The 11,841-nt window shown below is 35.0% G+C and overlaps 1 long non-coding RNA gene across 2 annotated transcripts in view; it reads right to left on the minus strand.

Annotated features, from left to right (window-relative positions):
• Positions 1-3,209: 3,209 nt before the first annotated feature.
• LOC107745588 (uncharacterized) overlaps positions 3,210-11,841 on the minus strand; it is a 15,731-nt gene continuing 7,099 nt past the window's right edge. Inside the window, exons 2-4 of one of the 2 annotated variants that reach the window (XR_001640613.1) lie at positions 4,454-4,534; positions 3,821-3,894; positions 3,210-3,710 (exon numbers count right to left, since the gene is read on the minus strand). This is a non-coding gene — a long non-coding RNA (uncharacterized LOC107745588). Of the gene's footprint in view, positions 3,895-4,453; positions 4,535-11,841 lie in introns of both variants that reach the window. The other variant, XR_001640612.1, reaches the window with a different exon arrangement.

Below are 11,841 nucleotides of genomic sequence, written 5' to 3' on the forward strand. Positions count from 1 at the left end.
ATATATATATATATATATACATCATTATCTCGCGGTTTCAAAATAAAAGCTCAAACCCTCACTCTGAGTTTACACGTTTTGATGTCCACATATTCATTAAATTAAGTGGACATTTGAATTAAATGATGCTTGGTAATTATTAGCATAACAAGTATTAGAACCACGCCCAGTAGTGTGTAAAAACAATCGTCAGGCCGTTGGCGCCCTCTGCAGGCCTTTGTTGTAATGCGTACTGTACATTAGCTCTATTCACTGATCTATAATAGAGATTATATTATATTATTTTATAACTATATATAGATCAGTGGCTCTATTACATTATAATACAGTATTTGAACAGTTTTGTTCAATAAAACCATATGTATTCTTGCTTTTGATACTTTATTTGCTATATACTACTAATTATTATTGCCTCATTGCTATTATATATGTATTTTAAGTAAATTTAAAGGCTATTGCTCACTTAACCTATATCTATTTTGATTACCACAATAATTAATAATTAATTATAATATTTTATTATTAGTAGACTGGAACATTGTATGGATATGTTGTCATTCTTACACTATAATACTGAACTTTGATTTGAGTGATTTGGACTATGAGATGGACACTTGCTTCTTGCACTCTATGTTGCACTTTACTTTTGCTTTAAGAAAGGATTTCATAGAAATTTGGATTTCATTTGGAGTTTCACTACTGAAGTCCTCGCCTTTGTTGTAATGCGTACTGTACATTAGCTCTATTCACTGATCTATAATAGAGATTATATTATATTATTTTATAATTATATATAGATCAGTGGCTCTATTACATTATAATACAGTATTTGAACAGTTTTGTTCAATAAAACCATATGTATTCTTGCTTTTGATACTTTATTTGCTATATACTACTAATTATTATTGCCTCATTGCTATTATATATGTATTTTAAGTAAATTTAAAGGCTATTGTTCACTTAACCTACATATATTTTTATTACCACAAAAATTAATTATTAATTATAATGTTAATACTTGATTCTAGTGGACTCTAACCATTGCATTTATTTAATGTGAAAACCCAACTGTTAATTGAAACATATTTTTTCCCCCTTTGTAGTTGCACTCACAGCTGTAATGAACAGAAGCCCAGAACATGTGGATATATTGACATTAAGAACATGCTGACTTTCTCAGACTTTTGTAATTATTTTCTTTTTATTAGGTTTTTTTACGTTTTTACTCTTTTAGTTTTACAATGAACATGTGGATATACTGACATTAAGAACATGCTGACTTTCTCAGACTTTTGTAATTATTTTCTTTTTATTAGGTTTGTTTACATTTTTACTCTTTTAGTTTTACATTTCGTCAATGGCTTGTTTACATTTATACTTTTTTTATGGTACACTACTGAATGGCAAAGTTGAAAGTTTAATAAAATGTTCTTTAAAATTGTTTTTTTTTTTTTGTGGGAAATTAATCGTTTAGATTAATCATAATAATAAAAAATTGTCGTTAGTGGCAGCCCTAATCAAAATGTTATCAAACATCAAACTTTAGCCCTGGTAAGATGAATGAATGAATGAATGAATGAATGATCACAGATTTCATACTGATTGTGCACTTTACAGACAACAGGCAACATTTCAATTAAATGTCACTTTCACAGGGCCCAATAGGGGGCCTCAAACTTCCATAGTGTGCTTAAAGCAACTGTACGTTTTTTTTTAAACCTTGAAATCAGTTTCAAAATCATGCTGATGATACACTGACTCATAATAAGGCCAATATCGTTGGTTTCTTTCCCACACTCTGCCCCAAACGTATGTTCGAGTATGTAAGTCTGGTAAGCAGGTACAGGCATACTCATTTACTGCAGCAACCAATACACATATACAGCGATCCACTGTAATTAAAACAGTAATATATTTACGACATGGAATTACATTTAACTGTTGGGGGCTCCAAAGTCGCAAAAAACACAAAACTACATACAGCTGCTTTAGGAAAGGGGTCTCCACACTCGGTCCTGGAGGGCCGGGGTCCTGCAGAGTTTAGCTTCAACAGCAATTAAACACACCTGAACCAGCTAATCAGGGTCTTACCAGGCAGGAGTGTTGAGGCAATTTGGAGCTAAACTGCAGAACGGTGGCCCTCCAGGACAGAGTGTGGACACCCCTGCTTTAGGCTGACTTAAAACAAGTCAAAACAACTTCACATTAAGATATTTCTCATTAACAATGTATTACACATTACATTACACAGTCATGTAAATTAATAAAATCTCCATGTGCATTTTTATAATGAAAACACAATTTTCTTGTTATGCCAAGCTCTAAAATATCTAATCAAGTAGAAATTACAAATATTTAAAAAAAAAATCCTTATCCAGTAAATCACAAACAACAGAAAAAGGCAGTGATCTTTTGAATATTGTTGTGGACAATGTGAAAACAGTTTAAATAACTTTTAAATACACCTTCATATAATTAATCTGAATACTTTCAAACTCTTATAACTTTGTAAGTCCCAAAGAAAAGATAGTAAGTGTTAATACACAGTTTATGCCTAGACGAATGTAGCAAGCCTATTACTCAGCATACAAACTAAACATGATGAATGGATCATTCTGGAGCTTTGAATAAGACCATAGCTGGTCTGGTGTGCAATTTCCTTTACCTAAAATGAATGTGCTAATATCCAGGGAATGATGGGAATTCTGAAGCTGGCAAAGATTGTGTTGTCTTTTCTAAGCCAAGGAGGAAATCTAGCTCCCACCCACCTCGTGTCCTTAAAAGCCTCCTCATAAATGGTGTGCGTCCTTTCTCAAGGTCTAATGCTTATCCTCGCTCTCATTCCCAGAATTACACAGAAATTACATCAGGTTCATTAATGGAGCTTGTTGTCTTTTATATGAAGGTAAGAGCTGAATGAAACTAGACATCGGATCGGTCTGCTGGATGCATGAAATCAACCACTAGGTGGCAACATACCATCAATTTTATTTACACACGAACCACAGACAACAATAGGACTTTGTTCGTTTTCACTTTATTGTTTGAGAGTTATCAGCGTTATTTTAAAATATACAACATAATATAATCAATCATTTAATTAGACATTTTATAAACGCATTGCTTTAAACGACATCCCAGTCAAGCCCACACAACGACTAGCCTAAAGTCGTTCATGCATAACCTTAATGCTAATAGGGAATATTGTTTTTTTTAAAGATAGCCTAGGCCTATTTCCTATGTATTTTTGGTATAATCAATACTAGCTCTATTCAAGACCTTACAAAGTCTGGTGTACCAAATCATTAATAGACAAAGAATAGGCTACACAGTGCTTACATAGCTATTCCACTGTCTCTGCACATTTAAATAACTCAATTGTTGGCTCATGTGTCTGAGGTAATTTAATAACACTGCCATGGTAAATCATGCTAATCTGTCATTTGTTTTTCTGTGGTGCTTGTTAAGGGATTTAAATGGTCATAGCCGTTGTATCCCATAGTTCACTCCTTACATGGGACTCTCATGTGAAGTTCCTCACGGTCTGTTGTCAGGCAGGGTGACGCTATCTGAAACAGGAGAAGATCTGCCCAACAGCCAAAGCCAAGGACTGAGATCTGAATATCTAGGGCAAGTTTTACAAACACTCACTCAATTGTGTCCTGCCATCAGCGGTTAATGAGCGATGAAGTTATGGAAGTCATATGCCTCTGCAGTCACATGGAAGGGGGGGAAAGAAGAGGGTTCTTATTTTCACGTCTGTATGTCTGCTTGTTTACTTCCTCCAAGAGCATCTTGAAATTGTAGACAATGTTCTTACTTGTTTGACTTTTTAACTCCTGGCGCATGGGTTTTCTTTATCTATCGCCATGAAGTGCATCTGGTTGCTGGAAGCTGAAAAACAAAACAACTGTAACTTCAATCCTTCTGTACTGTATAGGTCAGGGGAAAACATAAAACTAATGATGGAAAGGAATATATCTTAACATGCTTACTCTTAGAAATCATGATGCCTTCACTTTTCTACTTGGAAAATGGATATTTGTCAATCAATTTAAGAACGTTTGCAGTCCAAACCAATTGAAGACAGTACTTTTGATCCATTTTACTCATTAAGTCATTACGTTTAACTCATTCAGTTTGATCACTTTCTGGGCATTTTAAATACTTTTTAATATCAATGCTTTAGATGCAAATATCAAAGTTTCATCTGCAAACAAATTATGCTAGACAAATTATGCTTTTTCTCTCAATTTACAGTGTCCTAGAGTGACTTTCTGCAGTGTCCTAATGTGTTTTGGAGGGCTTCTGTACAAGTTCCCAGAACAACACAAGAGAAAGGCAACATGTAAACATGATCATGGATTCTGAGTACAATTGTGCAATTGTCCCAAACACCTGGACTCAATTGACTGTTAAGTGGAAAACTAGAAAGAAATATCACAATCGGCACCTTTAAATACTTTAACAAGTAGCTGCTTGGAAAAGGGAACAGGAAGGTCTCCAGTGGCTTCTTCTGAACATTTAAAGGAATCTAGTGATCACAATAAACAAAGGTTCTGTTAGTAGTAATGCCTTCAAACACAAGATAAATGGAATATATAGAAACGTCCATGCAGTATACAGAACACGAGTGGTGACCAATTTACTCTGTCTTTAAGGTGGTTAATAAAAGTTGTAACATTACTAGTTTCACCAGGGGTGGGTGTAATTGCTTCTCTTCAGAAAGTACTGTATAATCTTGTTCTCATGTGTAATCCAGCCTAGATGATCACCTTCATAATAGCAAGCCTTATAATTACTTTCTGCCACAACAGGAGTAGCGAAAATTTTATTGTTTTCTTTAATTAATGAGTTTTTTTTTGTTATTTTGTATAAAATCATTTTTGAATAATAATATCTCTATATGTAGGCTATCTATTACAGTTTTTTTTTACACAATCGCCATGGCATTAATATCAGAACCTTGATGTCATTTTTTCTAATATATATACTTTATGGAAACTGGCCAACAATATTCAGATCATGAAAGTTTCAGGATAAGGAGATTGATTACGTGGAACGTGAACCAATTGGATTAGACTACCTATGGAGGTAATACTTCATCATCATTCTTTTTCTATGGTCCCATGTACCTCTTTTCCGGACCATGTTTTCAGATGTTTACAGCTGTCAATCTTTGTTTTGCCTTTTAAATTAAGCTAGTTAAGAAGTTAAAGAAATACTGCAGTTAACGTTTTACTGTGCTGTTGTGTTTTTAATTTTTTTGTAGATATGATTTTTTATGGTTTGATTGTATTTCATCAATAGTGTAAATACTGATTCCAGTAGTATTAAACAATCAATGTGTTGAATGAGATGGACAGACAGCTACAGCTAGCTAGCTAGATAGACAGTCAGACAGACAGTCAGACAGACAGATAAATAGGTAGATAGATGGGTATGTGAAAATGGCATGGATCTGTTATCGATACAATTCTTTTGATTTGACTGATGAAAGAAATGTCTGGACTTGTAGCATACAATGAATCTTTTTTCTCAAACGGGCTGTTTCTCTGGGAGCAGTGACTCAAGTCGTAACCTGTCTCATCTGTTTCAGTCTACAAACTCTTCCCTGGCCTTGTCATATAAACATGTAAATGAAAGATAGGGAAGCGGTACCACTGATCCATAACTGCCCTCTGTCTTTACAGATGTTGCACACACTGTCATGTAATTTTATGTGCATCTTGTCCTTCACTTTGAAACTATAAATCCATTCGGTGGGCAGAAACACTGAAGATGTGACTCAGAAATAAAAGCCATGTGCACTGGCTTCCTTTCTCATTTCCCCTTGAAAAAGGCCCAAGACACAGCAGCCACAAGAGCACACAGGAAGTAAATCTTCAAGGACTACCACTTGGGAATCATCGCAGCGAGTTTCCCCCAAAACCCAAAGACATACAACAGCTCCTCGCTGCGAACGCAGACAAGAAAAATGGCAGCGGTGAGACAAGCATGCTAACAAATGAATATCAGATGACTGCCAGTCACCTTAATGCATGAAGCTGGGCTCAGCTTTTATTCAGAATAGACATTCATTCATTTGGTTTGGCTGTGAGGGGGTGGCATGTGGTTTCAGTTAAGAGCTGAACTGCTAGGGAGCTTCGTCTAATGTGTGTGTGTGTGTCTTACTTCTTACTTCTCCCTGACCCTATGACTCATGACAGCATGGCTACGCTCCTCTCCCACACAACAGGAGCATTACAGATACAAAGAATGCAGACTAATGGTTTGCCACGCGGTAATACCCCTGCAGGAAGAGGATGCATGGATCATAAAATGTAAGCCTTGCAAGGCATTCATCGACAATAGAGCCAGTCAGCATTTTCCTCACCCCCTCTGAACAAAAACACCTCTCAATAGATAACTTGCACTGTAGTTGACATGTGTTTCTTTGTGTAATATTGGGAGGCGAGGAGCTCGGTCCAGATGCCATTTTCACCACTGCATTATGAAATGTATTTAAAAGAATAGTTCGAGTTAAGGGAAAAAAATTCAAAAATGAAAATTCATTTACTCAGCCTCATGTCTTATCCATATGACTTTCTGTCTTCTGTAGAACATAGAAGATATTTAGAAAAATGTAGGGAACCAAACTGTTTTAGTGGCCATTGACTTCTATTGTAAAGACAAAAATAAGCAATGAGATATTTCTCAAGATGTCTTATATTCCTCATGCAGATTTGGAACTAAATGAGGTGAGCAAATGACAGAATGTTTATTTTTAGGTGAACTATCCTATTAAGTTCAATCTATATTTTTATTTTTCATTTCCCATTATAAGTGTGTCAGTGTAGATTTTTTATTTTATTTTTTTTGGGAGGAAAAATTGTAATCAACATGTCATGAATTCTGCAGATTGTACTGAACCTGGAATACTCCTTTAATATCGATATTGCATTCATGATTCATTGTGAATAACATTTACTGCACTCTCTTTAAAATAAAGGTTCTTTATTGGCAATCATGGAACATCCATGGAAACTTTCTATTGGACAAGATGTTCTTTATAGTTTAAAAAAATGTTCTTTAGATTATTAAAAAGTTCTTCACACTACGAAAAAAATTATTTTAAGAACTGTTCACTAAAAGGTTCTTCAGGAATCCCCAAAAAATGGTTCTTATATGTGACCCTGGACCACAAAACCAGTCTTAAGTCGCTGGGGTATATTTGTAGCAATAGCCAAAAATACATTGTATGGGTCAAAATTATAGATTTTTCTTTTATGCCAAAAATCATTAGGATATTAAGTAAAGATCATGTTCCATGAAGATATTTTGTAAATTTCCTACTGTAAATATATTAAAACTTAATTTTTGATAAGTAATATGCATTGCTAAGAACTTCATTTGGACAACTTTAAAGGCGATTTTCTCAATATTTTGATTTTTTTGCACCCTCAGATTCCAGATATTCAAATAGTTGTATCTCAGCCAAATATTGTCCTATCCTAACAAAGCACACATTAATGGGAAGCTTATTTATTCAGCTTTCGGATGATGAATAAATCAATATTTTGAAAAATTGACACTTAAGACTGGTTTTGTGGTCCAGGGTCACATATGCCATCGCTGTGAAAACTCCCTTTGGAATCTTGATTTTTAAGAGTGCTGAGAAATAAGATGTTTGCAGCAGCAGTCAGAAGTCAATTTACTGTATCAGAGGAGCATGTAGCCAGTGTGTGATGAGCTCGTGATAACCACAAAGACAGCGTATAAAAAGCCAAAGAGCATGATCCATTACTGAGCCCACTGGCAAATCAAAACAACAAAACCAGCACTGTCAGGTCTGTAATCTCTTTTAAATGTGCACCAGATGGCAAGACAACTTTGATAGCACGTTTGGCGAGAGATAATAATTTTGTAAACACAGGTCTTTAAAGTTTTGTACTGTTAATCGTCATGAAATCTCTGCTGTGGTGGTAAACTCTACTTTTGGGCTTGCTAACAACAGTGGTCAACAAACAAGACAGTAAAAACACAGAGAAGATATATGACTATGCAGTAATGTCGTTAACAGTGGCAAAGCTGTTAGTTCAGCTGTTTCTCAGTAGCGAGATGGCAGTGTCACTATTTTCAAAATCACATAGCTTTAGCAAAGCTGTTTTGATTAAGTAATGTGTAGCATTATATACTAACATTTAAAATTTTCTCGACAACATTTCTGCAATAAAGATGTGTGTACAGACTTCAGTATTCAGTATTTGCTGATGTGCTGTTTAGAATCAGAATTAGAAGAATTAGAATTTAAATCAGAAGTCTGATTCAGGAAAAAAACAACCCTTTCAAATCAAAAATGTAAATTCTGTCCTCATTTATTCACCCTCATGTCTATGGAAGTCAATGGCTAAAGTCAAGTATTTGATGGATGATGAATGAAACTCATACAGGTTTGGAACAAAATAAGGGTTAGTAAATTATGGCATTTTAATTTGTGGGTGAACTCTCTTTAAAGCAGCAGACGACAAAACTGCAGCTCACGCTTATAATAAACAGACTGTTACTGTCTGTAAACATGGTAGACCGGTGTCTTTTACCGTGGCGCCATACGTTTCACGCTTTTAAAAAGAGATCCCACATTCTTTTCCATTCATCAGTGCTGGAGCTCTGCATTCAGATACTATTGTGCGTTTTTTAAAGGCAAAACCATGTGATCGGCCCCTTATGGCTATCATTAGGAAGTCAAATTGGACAGATACTAACGCACTTCTCATCAGCCAAGCAGATGAAGATGTTGATTGTGTGAACAGCAGATAAAAGTAATTTACTGGAAAAGTCAGTCTGACAATTTAATGTGTAAAATTGTCTATTTTCTCTCTGAGATCTAACATTATCTATGAGAGTGAAAATAGGCAGAAATGGTCAAAACTAAAAAATTAAGTGTACAAATTTTAGATTAAAGCAGACTCAGAGTGTCTATTGTCTTCTGATTAAAAAGTCACCTCAAGAATTAATATTAATCGATCTCTATAAATTGTCTATCTTGTTTAAAATGTGAACTTTTCTTTTTGTCTAATGCACAGTTTTGTAGCTAATGCACCACAGTTTCTCACACGGGATCAATATCTTCCTGTCTACTTTTGAAAAAAAAGTTTAAAATGATGTCCACTCATGAAGACTGCAGTCATATCAGCAGCCAAAAAAAGCTATTTTATTTTACACTGAGCAGACTGCCTCACGGGGTCATGATCAAGATCATATGACTAGCTGAATACTACATGATTTATCTTGGTAATCCCCCCATTACCAGACAGTGGACACATTCGCTCAGAGAATAAATGAATCATGACTACTGCGAATAGATCAATTCCAAAGTGGCAACAAAAATTACTGCTTTCACATGAAGCTGCGTTCACAGTATCTGTAAGTTGAAGACAATGTAATAATTCTATATATATTCTGTGTGATATAACACAGGATTTAAACAATATAAACAACACGTTTTTTTTAAACGAAAGGATAAGCCAACCTTTTGTTTAAGGATATCTAAGAGATACCAGATACACCAGTTAACAATATTTGAAATGATCAGCAAAATTACATCAAAGTGAAGTTGAAAGGCTTAAGCTGTGGATTGATCTGTCTCAGATATAGATATAGATATACTCTCATGGCAGAAGCAGCAAGGTGACGTTTGACGCGTTCTAATGACATGCACCCTGTTTTCTGTTCAAACTTTCTGTTGATTTCTAAATATAACTGTAGGGCAAGAAACGGTAAACATATTCCTCTTGCATTGCGCAAGGGCGAAACAGTCACGTGTGATTTTCTTATATATCTTACCCTGCTGACACCTGTGAGAATCATTGCATGGGATGGTGTTTCTACAAACCCCTTGGTGCACCAGCAGAAGAATTATTGCATGCTTACGTCTTGACGTTTAAGATATACCTATTGGCATTTACAAGCACTGTAACGAGCACTGTAGCCATATTTAATGGTGTGATATTTCCTACCCTGCGAATTAAAGGGATAGTTCACCCAAAAATGAAAATTCTGTCATTAATTACTCACCCTCATGTCGTTCTAAACCCGTAAGACCTCCGTTCATCTTTGAAACACAAATTAAGATATTTTTGATGAATTCTGAGAGCTCTCTGAACCTCCCATAGACAGCAATGTAATTACCACGATCAAGGTCCAGAAACATAGCAAAGAGATCGGTAAAATAATCCATGTGACATCAGGGGTTCAACCGTAATTTTACGAAGCTACGAGAATACTTTTTGTACGCAAAGAAAACAAAAATAACGACTTTATTCAACAATTCGTCTCCTCCACGTCACCCTGATGCCATTTTGGAGAGTATCCACTGAACGTAAACAGCGTATTCTATTCTGTGTCAGCCGCACCACACAGATACCTTGTTTTCGTTCAAATCAAAGCGTAAACAACGTAGAAAACGTATCCTTGTTTATGAAAGGTCTTTTTATGAAGAAAGCGGCACGCATGAATTACTCCTTTAAATTATGGCTGCTGATTGAGGGCCTTTGCAATGCACTGTATGAACTGTATAAAAAAAACACGTTTTACAGGCCTATTGTGAGCCATATTGATGATTTGGTTGTTTACATTAGTTTTTAAACTGTAATAATTGCATCCTCAGCTCATCGTTTCTAGACAAGTTTATTTCCCAATGGATTCAGTCCAATTTGTCTAAACCTCACAGTGCTTGTTATTTTGTTAACAAACACACTGTACTGATTTAGACTGACATACAATGAAAAGATGACATCATTCTTATGTAAATGTTAAAATCATATTCTTTTTATACGGCCTATCACATTATTAATCCATTCAATTAAATACCTTGAAAGCACTGAAATTAGGTTTACAAAACATATTTTATTTAAATTTTTTTTGGTATGAGTCTGCGCGGCTTTACCCCGAGGAAAGAGTGAAAGATGTAGATTACAGAAGAGAGAAACCATTTTTGCTGCATGTTTCCAAACTTTTTTTGTTTGATTAGTCTGTCTTGAGACATGCAAGATGAACATAATAAAAAAAACATGGAATAACACTCAGGAGGCACAAGCTGTGTTCTCGCTCACATTATGCTCCAACCACTTCTCAAGAGGTTCACTTATTTGAGCAAACGATAAGATCTTTTAATCAGTTTTTGATCTGTTATAAATAAAGCTAACATAACGGCTTAGTTTATAATTAGATATAATGGGCTTTTCTTATGTTATCAAATAATGTACGCTGACAGTAATGACAGCTTTATACAGAAACACTAACTTTACTGCTAAATTTAATTTGTGTACAATATATAAAACAAGCCCAAACATCAGAAGAGTTTTGGAGAAATGTAGCATTACATCACTTGCTCACCAGTAGATCCTCTGCAGTGAATGGGTGCCGTCAGAATGAGAGTCCAAATAGCTGATAAAAACATCACAATAATCCACAAGTAATCCACATGACTTCAGTCCTTAAAAAATGTCATGTGAAAAGCTGTTTGTAAGAATAACAAACCCATCTTTAATAAATATTTTAAAACTTTAAAACATCAATTTTAGGCATCATCTTTTGATGTCTCATATCAAAATCCACTGACATACTGTTTTGGCTTGTAAACAGTGCTTGATCTGTGCATATTTCTCTCTTGATTCAGACGAGGTGACTTTTTCACTGAAGAAAGCAATATAATGGATAGAAGACTCATATTTTAGCCGGAAGCAACAGTTTTAGGTTAATAACGTCTTAATGGCAGATTTGTTTATTACAAACATGCATCTTGTGGATTACTTACATTACTTGTGGATTATTGTGATGTTTTTATCAGCTGTTTGGAGT

The sequence above is a fragment of the Sinocyclocheilus rhinocerous genome, unplaced genomic scaffold, assembly GCF_001515625.1.
Source record: "Sinocyclocheilus rhinocerous isolate Xijiao unplaced genomic scaffold, SAMN03320098_v1.1 scaffold1912, whole genome shotgun sequence".
In the NCBI taxonomy this organism is placed as follows: Eukaryota; Metazoa; Chordata; class Actinopteri; order Cypriniformes; family Cyprinidae; genus Sinocyclocheilus; species Sinocyclocheilus rhinocerous.